We start from the raw sequence: 17,994 nt of genomic DNA on the forward strand, positions 1-17,994 counted from the left end.
GACCTTGGATTGGTTGTGTCCATTCCACATCTATGTCAACAGGGAGCTTAGATTCCACATGGATGCTGGATGCAATTCTCCTGCTTTCAGTTGTAGGCACTCTTGACTCCATGGTGTGGTGGTTGACCTTCTTCAACTCCATGTTCTCTGAGTGGGGTAAGTCCAATAAACCAGTGTAGGAGCTGAAGTCTGTTGAGGCTCAGGGCCTGGCTATCATATGGTCAGTCCAGAGATTCAGATCCCCTGGATATATATTAATCCCCATCACCAACTACAATTCTGGTAAAGTAACAGGAAAGACTTGTGAAAAGTGATCACATCTGAGTAGAGCTTCATCACACAGAAACACAAACTCCAAAGAAGGGCCAACTGACATGGCACTGAACTCCATCTGCCATGACCATAAAACCCGTGGGTCTCTGTAGCCCTCAGAAGAACAAATACCTGGGGTTGTATCTACTTTATCTGTCTCTGGGACTCTGCTGAGGTGTGCGTAAGAGCAACCCCTCTAATAAGCTCTCAGCTATTTTGGAGACTCAAAGCCATATAAACTCATTTGTCCTTTCCATTTGCCCCTTGATTTAGGTCAAAAAGCATTTTTAACTCCTGTTATTATATGTAGACAGAGATATTCTGCTGGTCCGAGTTGAACCTTTTATTCAAGGTCATTTTCTAGTTACATCATCAGCTGGTACTTGGTATCAATCCCTCAGCACCAGGGAGGCTTATCCCTGGGATTCATGTCCCATGCTGGGGGGAAGGCAACAAATTTACATGCTGAGTTTGGCTTCAAGACTGGCCATATTTGCGTAACACGGAGGCTCTCAGGAGGTAACTTTTAGGCACATTGCTGCTCTAGCCCTTGTTCTTATTTCAGGTGCACAGGCTCACAAGCATAGTCATTAGTATCAGGGGCTCATTGTTGGACCTTCATTCTTATTTGTCTTTGTTGTTACACTTGGGGGATTGTTGCTATTCCTTTAGGGACTGTGATAGAGCTTCCCTGGCTAGGAACTCAGCACTCCCTCAGTTGTTTTTAATTGTTTCCACTATGAAAATATCCAAACATTTTTATGTACCTTGGATATATGCCCTGTAGAACTCCCTGTCAACCATGTGTCCCCTGTCAATAACATCCCACACCAGTATTCCTCCCCTGCCATTGTTGAACCTCTCTGTGATCCAAAACTTCCTGAAAAGTGAAGCCCAATATATTGCCAGTTTCCCTTAATAGTAAAATGGAATATAGCGATGAGTTTAAAGGTTAGATATACAGTACATATTAATTTGGAAAAATTCAACATCCTATCTTTTCCTTTTCTTTTTTCTAATTATTAGGCTTATCTTCACAAGAGTTTTAGATCACAGTAATTCATATATACAATATACAGTAATCCCACATATCCAACATAATATCTTTTCCCTTCCACAGCTCTAATCTTTTAACATTCATACCATATTTACTAAAACTGATGTACAGATATGGGACAATAGCTTTCTAATAAGGTAACATTTGTGTTTACATTGTGGTTTATTTTTTAGACTATACAATTTTCTATATTTTTAGTTATCTTATGTTTTACATTATGATTTATATTTAGCCTATCAGCCCCTATATATTTTTTGTGTAATTTTAAATGTCTTATATCCATCCTTGAGAAAACACTGTTGATGATATAATAAGGAAGGGTTACTGTTTTAGGGTATTGGATGGTGGACATCTGGCACAAGGTGCACCAGGGGCAGGCTTCTAAGGATTGTGTGAGTGCTTATTTCTTGGCTTTTTAAAACTGTGAACAGTTTGTTAGGAAACACAGTACCTTTGTCTTCTCTTCATTCCCAGAATGTACTTTAGGATTTACCATACAGTATTGCTGAATAAATATTGTTGAATGACTGAGAAACCAGATGGTTGTGTGGGTTGAACAGATATTGCTAATTATGGGGGAGAAAGGAGAAGCAGTGAGACAAGAGGAAATTCACTTGTGAGTGGGTGTCTCCATTCATGACAGCCAACTCCAGAGGAGAAAAATTGGGAAATAAGATAGTTTAGTGTATTCAGAATCTTACTCCAGAAGCAACAAGAGGGAAATCAGTATGGGAAACCTGACAAGACTAGAGCCCACACCTTAATAAGGGTGAGCTCCTCCTGGGAGGTAGGTGTCCACAGGGATAAGAGATGAACATGGAACTCCAAAGCGGTCACAAGGGACTAAACTGGTGCAAATTTGCATTGTGTTTTCCTTTCTTATCTCCAGAGAAATAATTATCTCAGGGAGATTGATACAAAAGAATACTTCATTAATGTGGTTCATGGGAATGGAATCCCTAATTGCTCAGATACTCTATGTGCTTCTCCTTCACTGTATCAAAGAAAACAAAATTTGTCTTCTACAGACCTTATGACTCATTCCATCTCACTTCACTTCTTGGGAACAGAGTTTCCAACTTCATTCATCTGTCAAGGAAGAACCTGCATTGGTGAACTTAGACCCTGACTTGATAATTTCAGAGCGACTTACAGAATCTTCACAGGTACTGGGGGAATATATTTTTGACTCCATGGACACCTTTTATTGGTAGAAGCTTTAAGGAAATCAGCAGATTATGACCACAGAGAAAACTTAAAACACAAAGTTCTGTCTTATTAAAAAGCCTGAGTGAAAATAGCAGATAAACTAAAATAGATTTTTTTCCCAATCTGCTTCCTCTGATCTCTTACTCTTGGGTCTTCCCTCTCTCAGAAGCATTGTTTCCTTGTTTCACTCATTCTTCTTTCTATATACTTGTACAAATTATCTGTTTACCTGTGTTTATTCATTTTTTTTCTTTTAGTCATTCAATATATGTGGCTCTGGAATTCTGGTGAAGTGGATCAGAAATTACCGACTCATCCTGGGAGGTTAGTAAAGGCATCACAAGGGAGATTTTAATTGCAATAAGGCTTGAAGGAGGATTTAGAGTAATTTCAGAAGGAGAAAAGGCTAGAAGTACATGAAGAAGAGATGACATGGACACAAATATGGAGTCAAAAATTATATGGTGTGGTGAGGTTTTAAAAATAGTTCTTTTTAAAAAAGAAATCAACTTTATTGATACATATTAAAAAGCATACAATTCCTGTGACATGTAAAATTTGTTGTATTTGCCTTAATGACATAACTGTGCATTTATTACTTCAGTCATTATTAGAGTATGTTCACTGAGATGTAAAGATTTTTCTTGTTTGTTTTTATAAATTCGCTATGAGATTTCTTTAGCAAAAATTATTATGGTCTTCTTTTTTTAAGATACATAGATCACACTAAATTTTACATTTTAAAATATGACATTCCCATATACCCCACTCCCTAAATTCCCCATCCTCCCACATTAACAACCTTTCATCAGTGTGGCACAATCCTTTTATTTAATGAATACATTTTGGATCATTGCTACAAAGCTTGGATTATTGTTTACATGTTAGTTTACACTCTCTTCCAGTCCATTCAGTGTGATATGGTAGGATATATAATATCCTGCATCTGTCCATGAGATATATCTCAGGACAACTCCAAGTCCCCAAAAAAGCCACCACATCACACCCTCTTCTTCCCTCTCCCTGCACTCAACAACTCCAGTGGTCACTGTCTCCATGACAGTGACACAATTTCTTCCATTGCTAGAGTCACAATAAGTCTATAGTAGAATACCACTAAGCCCACTCTAATTCTTATTTTATTCCTCTATCTTGAGGATCTTGGGATGGTGATGACCACTCCACCTCTAAATCAAGAGGGGCCTTAGATCCCACATGTCTGATGGATGGAATTCTGTTTGCAGTTTTGGACTCTCTCTGTTCCCTGGTGTGGTGGTTGACCAACATTTTGTTTGCTTTCAGATTTGGAGTTTAAAAATATAGCTGCTGTAAACGTTCATGTGTGGACTTTTGTGTGGACTCTAATTTTCATATCATATATATATATATGATATGGTGTGTATATTTATATACCTAAAAGCAAAACTGCTGGATTGTATGGTAAGACAATGTTTAGTTTTAAAAGAAACTGTCTTCTGGATGAACCATTTTGTGTTCTCACTAGCAGTGAATGAGAGATGTATTGCTCCATATACTCAACAGCAATTGGTATTCTCAGTTTTTAGGTTTTTATCTCTTCTAATAAACATGTGGTCATATATTATTGTGTTCATAGTCTTCCAAGTCCCTAATGACAGATGATGTTTAATTTTTAAAAGAGATTTAATGAGTTTATTTATTCATTTATTTATTTAAATTTTAAAATTTTAAAACAGGTTTAGAGTACATAAATGTTACATAAAATATAGAGGGGAACCATATGCCCCACCCCTTCACCCTCCCACTCTTTCCCATAGTAACAACAACTTTCATTAGTATAGTACATTTGCTACAATTGATGAATGCATATAGAAACAATGCTGCTAACCATGAATTATAGTTTATATTATAGTTAAGAGTCTGTCCTGCACAATTTTAGGTAATGATAAAACATATAATGGCCTGTATCCGTCATTGCAATGTCATGCAGAACAATCCCAATGTCCTGAAAATGCCCTGATATAACACCTATTCTGCCTGCTCCCTCCTCTCAGAATCTCTGGTGGCCATGGCCTTTATATCAATGATAAACATTCTTCCATTGCTAGAATAGTAAGTCTATAATATAAAAATAATGTCTACTTTAGTCCATTGTTCATTCCCCAATCTTCAGGATTTTGTGATGGTGATGCCCACTGTTTCTAATTGAGAGGGGGCTTAGATCCCTTGGGATATATGGGTGGAACTAGCTTGCTTAGAGGTGCAGACATTCTTTGCTCCTTGGGATAGGTGTTGTCCATTACCATCTCCTTATTAGTTGTTCTACATAGGTCCAATGAACTGGAGAGTAAGTGTTGAAACTCTGCTTAGATTAAGCGTTCAACTGGCACATGAACAGACCAAAAACATAATGCTCTGGCTCATGTATTTAACAAGGATAGTGCCAACACATGGCTTTATGTAAATAACATTTAGAGAAGAGCCACATGTTGGGAATCTACAAATGAGGCTAACTCTTTTACACTGGGGAGCATAAATTCCAAAGTAAGGTCTACTGACAGGGTGCCAAATTCCTGAGATTCCCTGCACTATTTACAGTGTCTAGATATCTCTAGAACCATCAGGATCCCTACTGTTTGAGGCACTGTTTACTGTAACAGATAGTGAGATTCTGCTGAGATGAGCATAAGCATAACCTCTGGAATGACCACCAAACTCACTTTAAAATCTCTTAATCATAAAATTTCATCTGCACTGAATATTTCCCCTTTTTGGCCAAGGTCTTTTTCAGAGACATTGCTAGTTGGCATTTGGTCATAATACCTAGGTGCCAGTGAAGTTGAATTTCTTTTTATATATTGTATTTTGTATTTGTATTTTGAATTTCTTCCTAAGTTAGGATTCTGTTTATATCTTTTGCAGATTTTTAAATTCAGCTTATGCTTTCTTATTTTGTGGTGTTAATATTAATTTCTACATTTGTATACAAATCTTTTATCAGATGCGTTTTGTAAGTATTTTTCCAAATCTGCATGTTTTCTAACAACCCCTTATCAATGTCTTTCACAGAGTAGATATTTTACATTTGAATAAAAACGGACTTATAAATTTTAATCTCTCATGAATCATGCTTCCATGACTATATCTAAAAACTCTTTTCCAACCTATGGGCCCTTAGATTTTCTTCACATTTTAGTCTAGCACTTTCACAATGCATTTTACTTTAAAATGGTATGATTCATTTTGATTTAATTTTTGTGAAATGAATTCAATCAGTGCCTAAGTTCCTTTTTTATTTGGCATGAGTGCATCCTATTGTTACCATATTCTAACTAAGTTCTTGGCTATGCTGCAGAAGTGAATTTCAAGAACACGCCAGGTGAGTTAGGCCAGTAATTAATTCAGGTAGGAAGGGAAGAGAAATGGGAGAAAATAACAGAGCAGGGCCCCAGCAGGTAGTGAGGAAGGGGCTGAAAAGGGATGAAGAGGGCTAATTTACAAGCTACAATTCCCCATTATAGATTATAAGTCCCGAGGGTAACTTGCATGGCCACATGGCAGAGGAAAAATGATGAAAGTGACATGCAGAAGGCAAGACGGGTCAATAGGCAAAAAGCTAGGCAAGAGCAAGCTCAAACCTCATGGTTTGCTTTTAAACTGCTAGTTATCCACCCCTTTGCTAATGGCAGGGGAGGGGGTTTCAGCTGTTTGCTCTTTGGATTGATTACCCTGCCCATCAATTCCTTAGTGAGGACCCAGTGATAAAGTTCCTAGGGAAGATCCAGGCTTTTCCATATTCTCAGGAAGGAGGCTTTGTTCTGGGTAGCAAATCCCAGGGTGAGATTCCTCCAGCAGCCATCATTAGGGGGCTTTGATGTCCATGTGGACTCTGTCAGGTTCTAGATCCATCTATTCCCTATCTTACTAGCCTGCTTCACTTTTGTTCCAACACCACTTCTTGAAAAGATCATACTTTCTACACTGAATTACCCTTGTCCTCTGTGAAACATCAGTGGAACACATTTGTGTGGGGTCATTTGTCCATTTCACCAAAAAGATTTTTTAAATTATTGTGTTTTTATAATAACTGTTACAACCAAATAACATGGTTCCTACTACTTTGTTCTTCTTTTCTATTTTGTCACAGGGTACAAAAACATGGTCATAATGTTTGTTGCTTAAAATAAAGTCTGAGAGAATTTATCATGGAAATTATTGCCTTGGCAAAGTGTATTCTATTATGACCAAGGGTTTCTAGCCATCACAACTATCAAGGAGAAGCAGGAACATATGTTTTCCCTATTTTCAGAAAAGGGTACTAGATCTCTATAAAATCCATAAAAATATTAACTTAATGTAATTACAATACAAACAGTACCATTTATTATATTTTTCTGATTATGGCTTGAGGCTAAATTGCCCTGCTTTGAATATCTACTCAGGAAATTCATCATCCACATGGAAACAGAAAACCAAAGATATGCTTTAGAATTCATCCTCCTGGGGCTCTCAGAAAATACAGAGGTGCAGCCCCTCCTCTTTGGAATGTTCCTGTCCATGTATCTGGTTACATTCATTGGCAGCCTGCTCATTATCCTGGCCATCATCTTGGACTCCCATCTCCACACACCCATGTACTTCTTCCTCTCCAACCTGTCTTTTACTGATATCTGTTTCACCTCCACCACGAAACCAAAGATGCTGCTGAACATTCAGACAGGCAACAAAATCATAACTTTTGAAAACCGTCTCACCCAGATGTATTTTTTCATGCTTTTTGGACAATTAGATAACTCCTTCTTGACTGCAATGGCCTATGGCCGCTTCGTGGCCATCTGTCACCCCCTGCACTACACAGTCATCATGAACCCCTGGCTCTGTGGCCTCCTACTGCTGGTATCCTGGTTATTGAGTGTTTTGGACTCTCTTTTGCATAACTTAATGGTTTTACAATTGTCTTTTTGTACAGAGATGGAAATGCCCTACTTTTTCTGTGAACTTAATCAGGTAGTCAGACATGCTTGTTCTGACACCTTCCTCAATGACCTTGTGATGTATTTTGCAGGTGGACTTCTGGGGGTTATACCACTCACTGGGATCTTTTTCTCTTACTATAAAATTATATCCTCAATTTTGAGAATCTCAACAGCTCGTGGTAAATATAAAGCATTTTCTAATTGTGGATCTCACCTCTCAGTAGAGACCTTGTTTTATGGTAGGTATTGGAGTGTATCTTAGCTCTGCTGCTACCAAAAACTCAAAGGCAAATGCAATAGCTTCAGTGATGTACACAGTGATTACTCCCATGTTGAACCCCTTTATTTACATTCTTAGAAACAAGGACATAAAGCAGGCCTTTAAAAAGCTCGGAAACATTCTGTCTATAAAAGGACACTTTGTCTCAAGTTTACAAAAGTGCTCATGATTAACAGAGATCAAACACTAGAAGATTCTTTTTTTGAAAATGAAATATTTTGTTGTCTTTTTTTGAAGATACATAGATAACACAAAATGTAACATTAAAAATATTAGGTTCCCATATATACCACTCCCCACCCCACCCCCACTCCTCTCACACCAACAACTTATGGTTGTGTGGATTATCATTTGCATTGTAGTTTGCAACTCCCCACAGTCCATTCAATGGCTTATGGCATGATATGTAATGTCCTTCATCTATCCGTACTATATCATTCAGGACAACTTCAAGTCCTAAAAATGCCTCCATGTCACACATCTTCCCTCTCCCAGCACTCAGCAACTCCCACAGCCACTGTCTCCAGACAGACTAGTGTGTCAAATCCTCAGCATTGTTGCAAGTATCTGTGAATCGTGTATTTCAGGCAGTGAAGCTTGGTTGTCACTGTGGGCCCCAAGGGGTGGGGGAGAGAGGAATAGAATAGATGGAAGATGGGACAACTGGGGGCAGTGGAAGTGTTCCACAAGATTATGCAGTGATGGATATAGGCCTTGTTAAATTTCACCAAAAAATTAAATGTAAACCATAGTACAACCAAATTTTTATAAAATTGTACAATCTAAAATATAAACCATAATGTAAACCATAGTGAAACCATGGTTTGTATCTATGTTTCAATATCTGTTCATCAGCTATAGCAAATATATGCACATTAAAAAGATAATTGCAGGGGGAAGAGAGAAAAGTGTTTGATGTTGGCATATCAGATTCCCTTATATTGTATATGTGACTTTATTGTGACCTAAGACTTTTTTGAAGACATTATAATTTTTTTTAAACAAAGGATGAAGACTCTGAGAAAAGAATGGGAGAGAGAGCTTTTCTACTGTACATACACAGCAACACCTATTACAGTGATGAAGGCAAAATGTAAAATATATTTTATGATATTTTGCATTTTAATACCCTGATTTATTTTTTACTTTTAGTTTTTCTTAAATATAGAATAAAAATATTCTATTTTTTATCTTTAAACCTATCACTCATATTTCATTTTCCTGTTAATTGAGTTTAGAAATATATTAGCATATAGTTTTGAAGAAGTTTTGGATCACAGAGTGTTTCAACAATTGCAGGGCAGGAGCACTGGTGTGGGATGTCATTGATGGGGGATGCATGGGCAGGGGGCAGTTCTCCAGGGTATTCATGCAGGGTATATAAATATATTTTGGATATTAATTGTCATATTAGGTAGAGTTTGACATGACAACTGAGGAAGTGCTGAGTTCCTATTCTGGGAACCTATGTTGCACTCCCCAGTTGAGGAGCAACTATCCCCCAAGTGCAAGAACAAAGACCAGTGAAGAAGGATGGTCCAATGATGGGCCCTTGATACTGATGACAATGCTTATGAGCCTGTGTGCTTGAAATTTCAACTAGGTCTAGAGATGCAAGGTGCCTAAGAGTAACCTCCTGAGAGCCTCCATGTTGCTCAAATGTGGCCACTCCCTAAGTCAACTCAACATTACTTTCCCTCCAGCATGGGACATATCCGCTGGGTTGAGAATCCCTGGTGCTGAGGAATTACTACCAACCACCAGCTCGTGATACAATTAGAAAACTACCTTGAATAAAAAGGGGAAATGGGAATGACAAATGAGTTCATATGGCTAAGAGACTTCAAAATGAGTCAGGTCTTCAGATGAGTTGGACTGATGCATCTTTCAGCAGGATCTCAGAGACAGCCTAAGTAGGTACTACCCCAGGTAGTGGTTCTCCTGAGGACTACAGAGACACCTCATTCCTATGGTCATGGCAGATGATTCTGGAGTTTGGTGCCTTGCCAGAAGATACTACTTTGGAATTTGTACCCTGAAGTGTGATGGAGTTGGACTCAGATGTGATCTTTCTACATGTGCCTCTCTGTCACTTTTACTCAACCTTTTGTTGGTGCTGGGGTTGTTGTATGGTCAGGAGACTTGAATGAGCTTCAGGAGAGTTGCAACACCTGCTCTCCAATTCATTGGATTTGCCAGTGTCAGCTAACAGGGAGGTGAGGATGGTCAACCACCATACCAGGGAACCGAGAGAGTCTACAAGTGCAAGCAGGAGAATTCCACCCATCAGCCATGTGGGATCTAAGCCAACTTTCAATTTAGAGGTGGAGTGGACATCACCATCCCAGGGTACACAAGGTGGAGGAATAAAATATGGATTAGAGGAGATCTTAATCTAGGTACTTTGTAAGTGTATAGAGAGATAATCTTGCATTTGCCTAATAAAAACTTACATTTGTTTCATTTTGGTATATCACGGATTCCTATTTCTTTTGTATTATTTTACATCATGTGTTCCCTCATTGTATTCCTGGATTCAGGATTGAAGATAGAAACTGCTGCCTGGATTTTCAGCAGTAAAATATTTCATTCAGTTTATTCTGTATATATAAAATTATAGCAGGTGCTGGAGGGATGAAAGTGTATTGCAGTCACTCCCAGATGAAAGAAACTGCTTGTGTTTTATGGTGTTAGTGAAAAATAAGCTCTCCTAGCAAAGGCTCTGTACCAGCTACCAGGGCTTGTTCATTAGTTCCTGAAAGAGGTCACATCCTGAACTGGAGATGTCATCTGACTGCTTTATATTAATCCACATTCTATCTCCAATATGTGCCTTTCTCCTGCACCTTCAAAATCATAATTCAAGTGAGGTTGTAATCAACAACACATTCCCTGATTTTTCAAACAATGATGGTTTCAATAATTTCTATCATTCTTCCAGCGATGTAAGTTTGCCCTTTAAAAAATATTTCCATATTGAAGGATATTTTCTGGAAATTTCTTTCAGCACTCCCTACAATAATAGTCCTCATTTATGGGTCATAAAAAGCAAATATGTGTTTTTCTGCCTTTCCTACTATATCTTATTCTTATATTAAACCCAGATATTAAGACATAATTTCAGACTTTTATGTAAGCTTGCTGTTTTCTTCTGGGTAGACTAAGGTGAATGCTTCATTCGTCAACTGATTTCCTTGCCATCACTACAAATGGCAAACCAGAGTGGCATTTTGGAGGTAATGATTTCTCTGAGCTAATGGTCATATTTGAAGATGTTAATAATTGCTTACATATTTGTATTCACTTCAAATTCTTTGGCAAAGCTGTGAATTCATTTTCACTTGTAATTTATTGACACACAGGTTCAGTCTCTGATGTGAGTCATACACTTATCAGAACTGAAATTTTCAGGAAAAGATATTTCATTCATGCAGTTTTATAAAATGTCTATGTTTTGATTATACCTTAATCTGAAAATTAAAAATCCTCACCTTTTCACTTTTTTCTGGAATTCTCTCCAGTGCAAGTAAGAGCCCCACCTTATTCCACATTAACTTGAATTAGGATTCTCAGTAAAATCATTTTTCACATAAACCAGTTTGTCAATACCTTTCCTAGGTGCTTTCTTTAAATGTTACTGCAAACAATATATTGTGAATCATTTTTTCCAAGCTATACAAGAGCAATTATGTACATTTACCACATGGAAATAGTGTCAGTGGTCTTCTCACTCCCAACAATTTGATGTATCAGTTCCCAATTGCTACCCTGCAAGACTGCTATTTTGTAATCAGGTCTGGTACAAAATAGTTTACATGAAAGGCTTATTTTTGAGCAGAAATCTCTTTCCAAATAAAAGCTTTTAAGAATTTTTACTTTAGTCCATTGTACATTATAATAACTAGATATTATTATTCTATTATAGATGTGTTATTATAGTAATTAAAGAATTTTATCATTGAAATAAAGGCATTGGCCACCAGAGGTTCTGAGGGGAGGGAAGGGAAGAATAAGGAGTAATATGGAGACATTTTGGAGACATAAGAATTCTCCTACATGACCTTTCAATGATGGAAACAAGGCCATTATACATTTTGTCACAGCCTATAAAATTGTCTGAGACTGAGGGTAAACTATAATCTACAGTGTAGTCCATGGTTAGTAGCAATGCTTCAATATGTGTCCTTCAATGTTAACAAATGTACAACTCTAATGAAACAAGTTGTTAATGTGGTAAAGTGTGGGATCTTGAGGGGCTGGAGCATATGGGAATCTCCTGTATTTTTAATGTAACATTTATGTAATCTAAAACTTCTTTAAAAATAAAAACATTAAGAAAATTTTGAAAAAGAATCTTGAGAAAAAACGTGGTAGTCATGAACACTCATGTTACTGAAGAAACTAGAGTTATGTCTTTCAATATTTGGAAGTATGGAAAAGAGTGAAAAATAGTCCAGCTAAGAAAGGTGATACTTCTGTTATAATCAGGAACACTGTATAATCAAGAAGACTCCACTGGAATTATTGACCACACAAATATGCCCCCTTTCTGCAGTCAGGGAGAAGGAGGCTCATGTCTTCAGTATTGATTAAATAGGCACCACCACCTGCAGTTTCCCCATCTGGAGGACAGGAATACAAACCAGAAAGAGGGAGAAAAGACTGCTAAGAATAACCTACCCTACTGAAGTCACACCCTAAGAAGGCTCAGTTGTGGATGCCAAACTTACTTACACTTTGATTGTATTTATGAAGAGAGGGTGATTGGTATCTTTCAAAATCCCCTAAGAAACTTCCTGTTTCCTTTCTAAATATTTAGCTGGTACACTGATTCATAAGGTAACATTTTTATTAAGCAAATATCATATGTGAGTGATGGAGACCTTTTCAACTCTATTATATTCTCCTCGAACTTATGTTATTACAAAGATCTTTTCTTATTTCCCCATTCCTGCATCTTCTCTTTTCCTTTAAAATAAAAAAGTATTCCTGGTTTTGTCAGTAGAATTTTATTCTTCTCCAGGATCCTAAAATATGTGAAAACAATGATTCACTCTAAACTGAGGGTAAAATTTGTTCTCATGTAAAACAAAGTTTATTCCTTAAGAGTCTATAAATGGCTATAAGGGGAAAAAAGCATCATATTGTCTTTTATCAGTGAAACTTAAGTACAGTTAGGTTTTTTTAAAAAGGGAAACTTTGCAGAGAGTTCCTAAAATATAGATTTCATTGAAAGACACTTCCATAATTTCAGTGAGAGATAAACACCAAGTTACAGAGGGAAAAACTGTTTTTTTTCCTGGATAAGTGGGGGATTTATTTGCTGTCTGAAAACCATGACATATATGTTACATAGAAGGAGGGGAAGATACATTTTGAGTGATCTGTGTTCTGTTTAATTGAATGTTTTATGAGTAGAATAAATACTTTGGGACCCTAACATGAGAAATTTAGAAAAGATGAATACTGCCAATTGAAGATTTACTGTCCAGAGTGGGGAAGTGAGAATAAACACACCCAGGTCCAAGGAACATCATTTAAACCAAGAGAAAGTAGAAAACTGTAACAGAACGCTTACCTATTATAATGCATTGTAATAAGGTAGCCCATGCCTAAGTGAGTATATTTCAAACATAGGAGCAATTACTCCTCCCTCCACTGCCAAGAACAGAGTTTGCAAGAGAAGCGAATTCTAGAGTAACAGTATTGAATGAGAAGGTCCTGGATTTCACATCCTAATGTCTTTCTCCAATGTCACACTTCCCATTTCTCCTCATTTCCAGATCATCCCTCTCAGAAGAATTGGAAGCACCTGCATATTAATAGCTCTGAGATACATCATCCTAAGTGTGGTTATATATATATATATTTTTCGTTTCCTGAATGAAAATATTTTGTATTTATTTATTATCCAAGAAGGAAAACATCAGTGGAACAATAAATCACTGAAATCAACCTGTAGATCTGTTTCACTGTGCAAAGAAAATATGAAAGGGAATGTTTTACTGGCAGTAAATGGAGGGACATGGATAAAATGTCAAGTGTAGTAGGTCCACAGATATAAATTTGGTTTATTTTCCATTTCTGTTTCAGGATTAGTGGGTCTTTGATTCCCATGGTAGATAAATTACTCCCATTCCTACTTGGAAATTTTACATTTTCATCATTGTACATTTTAGCTTCAGAGGTTCTATTTATTTAATTATTGAAATATACCATTTAATATAATTGCAATATTCTTTTTAATCTTCTAAAACTCATTAAAAAGTGTTGTTTCATATTCTCTGAATATTTTCAAATCTGAAAAACTTAAAAGCTTTTATTCCTATTGTCTGTCTTTTTTTCTGTCTTTTAGTCATGATAACTTGCTTTCTTAGGGTCTGTATAGATATTTTTAATTTTTGAAAAGATACTTAGATTACACAAATATCATATGAAAAAGATAGGGGATTCTAATATGCCCCACTCCCCACACTTCCCACATTTTCCCACATGAACAACATCTTTCATTAGTGAGGTACATTCATTGCAATTGATGAACAAACTGTGGAGCATTGCCACTAAGCATGGACAAATGTTTACATTGTAGTTTACACTCTCTTCGACATAATTCCATAGGTTATGGCAAGATATATAATGGTTTGCATCTGTTATTGCAATGTCTTTTAGGACAATTCCAAATTCCAAAAAATGCCCCTGTCTTATAACACTTTTTACTGTTTCCTACCCTCAGAACCTCCAGTGACCACTACCTTCAGATTCCCTACATGTGGCTGTTCTGTCCTTTCATTTGTACTTGTAATTAGTACTAGAGTTTGTAGGTTTATGTACAAGTGACTTAAGTTTGGGGGCTGACCATGTGCCAGCTGGGCCCTGAATCTCAATAGATTTGCAACACTTACTCTCCAGTTCATTGCTTTCACCCAAGACAACAGGCAAGGGGGTGATGATGGACAACTACATACCAAGTAACAGAGAAAGCCTAAAACTGCAAACAACATAGTCCCATCCATCAGCTCTAAAGGATCACAGCCCCTCTCTATTAGATGTGGAGCAGACATCACCATCCCAGAATCCTCTGGTTTGGGGAATGAAATTTGGACTAAAGTAGACTTACTGGTATCTTACTATGGACTTATTGTGATTCTAGCAATGTAAGAATTTATCCATTGATATACTGAGTTTTAAAATTCTGCTGTTTAATTTGAGGACATATTTGTGTGAATTCTTGGAGGTCTCAGTGGAAAAGAGAGGATTCACGTTTTACATTATTTGGAAATTAGCAAGCTAAAACAATTTAATGTTAAGTTGTGCACCTTGAGCCTTTAAGGTCACAAAGCTTCTGTGATTTCAGACTGCATGCTGGATCCTCATTCAGAGAGCTTTGGCACTTGTAGCACCATGGTCAGGAGAAGTGTGTCTCTTCATACACATACTTGATTAATGTATTTATAGTTTGTTAACCTTTACAATGCAACTATAATTCTAAGGATCCATCTTTTATACAGGAATCTCTTACCAGAGTTCCCACTTAGGATAATTTTCTAATTCATTTTCATATAGAACATATTTAGTAATATGGAATCTCAAATTCCTTAATGTGGACAGTCTCTCAAAACTGCAGCTGGCATTTGAAATCCACTACACATCACAGTCCATTTTATTATTTATTTTGTGGCTAAACTAATTCATTCTGTTAGGCCAGATTTGGGATGAATTTGAAATATTCAGGGAAATTTGTAGGTGTGAATCCTCATATTTTAAAAAATAACACATCAAAAACCTATCTACAGGGAAGCAGACTTGGCCCAGTGGATAGGGCATCTGTCTACCACATGGGAGGTCCCCATGGGAGGTCTGCGGTTCAAATCAGGGCCTCCTTGACCTGTGTCCAGTTGGCCACGCACAGTGCTATTGCATGCAAGGAGTACCATTCCACGCAGGGGTGTCCCTGCATAGGGGAGCCCCATGCACAAGGAGTGCACCCCATAAAGAGAGCCACCCAGTGTGAAAGAAAGTTCAGCCCGCCCAGAAATGGCACAGCACACACGGAGAGCTCACGCAGCAAGATGACACAACAAAAAAGAAACACAGATTCCCATGCTGCTGACAACAACAGAAGCGGACAAAGAACATGCTGCAAATAGACACAGAGAACAGACAACTGGGGGGTGGGGGCAGGGAGGAAGGGGAGAGAAAATGTTTTTTAAAAAGCCTAACTACAGATTTGTGGGAAATAGAAAAAGAAGGGCAAACTGTACCTAAATCTAGAAGAAGGAGAAAAACAATATAGATTTCAGTGAAGAGAAATGAACTAGAGTATAGAAAAAACAATTGTGTGAACCAATGAAATTGTTTCTTGGAAAAGATCAATAAAATAGAAAAGGTTTATTTAGATTGAAAAAGAAACAAGAAAGAGGATGTAAATTACCAAAATAAAAAATGTAATCGGGGATGTTGCTAAATATTGCTGACATTAAAGGGATTATGAATTAAATCTATGAATAATTGTCTACCGAAATCTAGAAAATAGAAGAAATGGACCAATTCGTAAAAACATGCAATTTATCTAAATTGACTGAAAAGAAATAGATCTCAACAAAAACATGATGAGTAAAGAAATTCAATTAGTTATCAAAAACTTCTCAAAACTAGAAGTCTAGGATCAGACATCTTCCAAAATGAAATCTATGAAATATTCAAAGAAGAATTAATGACAATATTTTTCATAACCTTCCAACTTGAAGTCAAGATACATATAGCTTCCAAACTCATTCTATGAGACTAAAGTTATTTTGATGCCAAAACTACATAAAGCATATCAAAGAAAGTAAAGCAAGGAGCAATTTCTCTCATAAATATACATGCAAAGCACTTAACAAATACTAGCATGTCAAATCCAAGAGAATATTACAAGAATTACCCACTAAGACAAAATGGGATTCAAAATGAATGTTCAACTTAAGAAAATCAATGTAATATACCCATTAACCTAATGAAAAGGAAATCACATGAAAATCTAAATTGATGCAGAAAATGTGAATGATAAATTCCAACACCTTTTCATGATAAAAATACTTAGAAAAATAAGAATATAAATACCTCCCTAAACAGAATAAACAAAATATATAAGAAAACACAGGTAATCTTATCCTCAATCCTGAAAGAGTGGAAGTTATCTCTTTGAGATCTGGAACAAAACAAGGATGACTGCTTTCAATATTGCTATTCAGTATTATACTGGAAGTTAAGAAATTAGGCCATAAAACTAAATAAAGTCTACCCAATTTAGAAAGAAAAAGTAAAATCATCTGTTTTAAGAAATGTTGTGATCCTTATCTATATCATGACAAGCTGCCCCAAGAAAACCCTAGAGATCATAAATGAATTCAACCAAATGAAACCTATCAGGTTTACATGAAAAAAAAAGTTTTATATTATACAACAGAAAAAACATTCTTAAATGGACAATAAAAAAATCCACTCACCATACCATCTAAAAGAAGAAAATGCATAGGAATAACTTTAACTAAAAAGGATGCACAATGAAAACTTCAAAAAAAAAGTTGAATGAACTAATAAAAGAACTAAGTAAATGGCAAGGTATTCTGTGTTCATGAATAGGGAGAATTAATATTGTTAAGATGTCAGTACTACCCAAAGTTATCTACAGCTTCGATGTAATTCCCATCTAAGTCCTAAGAGCCTTTTTAGCAGAAATGGAAAAGCGGATCCTGATATATGGAAATATACTCCAGGAGGATTCCAGTGTACCATCTTATTATGTTGCATTTACTTATTTGCTTATCTCATGCCTTCTAAAGTCTGTGAGCTCTTTGAGCAGAAGCAAAATATCTCACTCTTCTATTCATTCCCAGAATATAACTTACTATTTACCATACAGTATTGTTGAATAAATATTTGTCAAATGATTAAGAAATAAATGATTGAGTGATTTGCACATATATTGCTAAGTTTTGGGGAGAATGGAGAAGAAGTGAGAGAAAAGGAAATCTTGTTGAGAGAGGGAAGTCCCATGACTCCAAAGGAGACAGATTGGAAACAAGATATTTTAGTGTACCCAGAATCTTTTTTACTATCAGTGATAGAGAAACCATTTTGGGAAACCTTGTAATATTAGAGTTCACATCTAAAGAAAGGTGACTTCCTACAGGGAAGGA

The sequence above is a fragment of the Dasypus novemcinctus genome, chromosome 31 (genome assembly GCF_030445035.2).
Source record: "Dasypus novemcinctus isolate mDasNov1 chromosome 31, mDasNov1.1.hap2, whole genome shotgun sequence".
In the NCBI taxonomy this organism is placed as follows: Eukaryota; Metazoa; Chordata; class Mammalia; order Cingulata; family Dasypodidae; genus Dasypus; species Dasypus novemcinctus.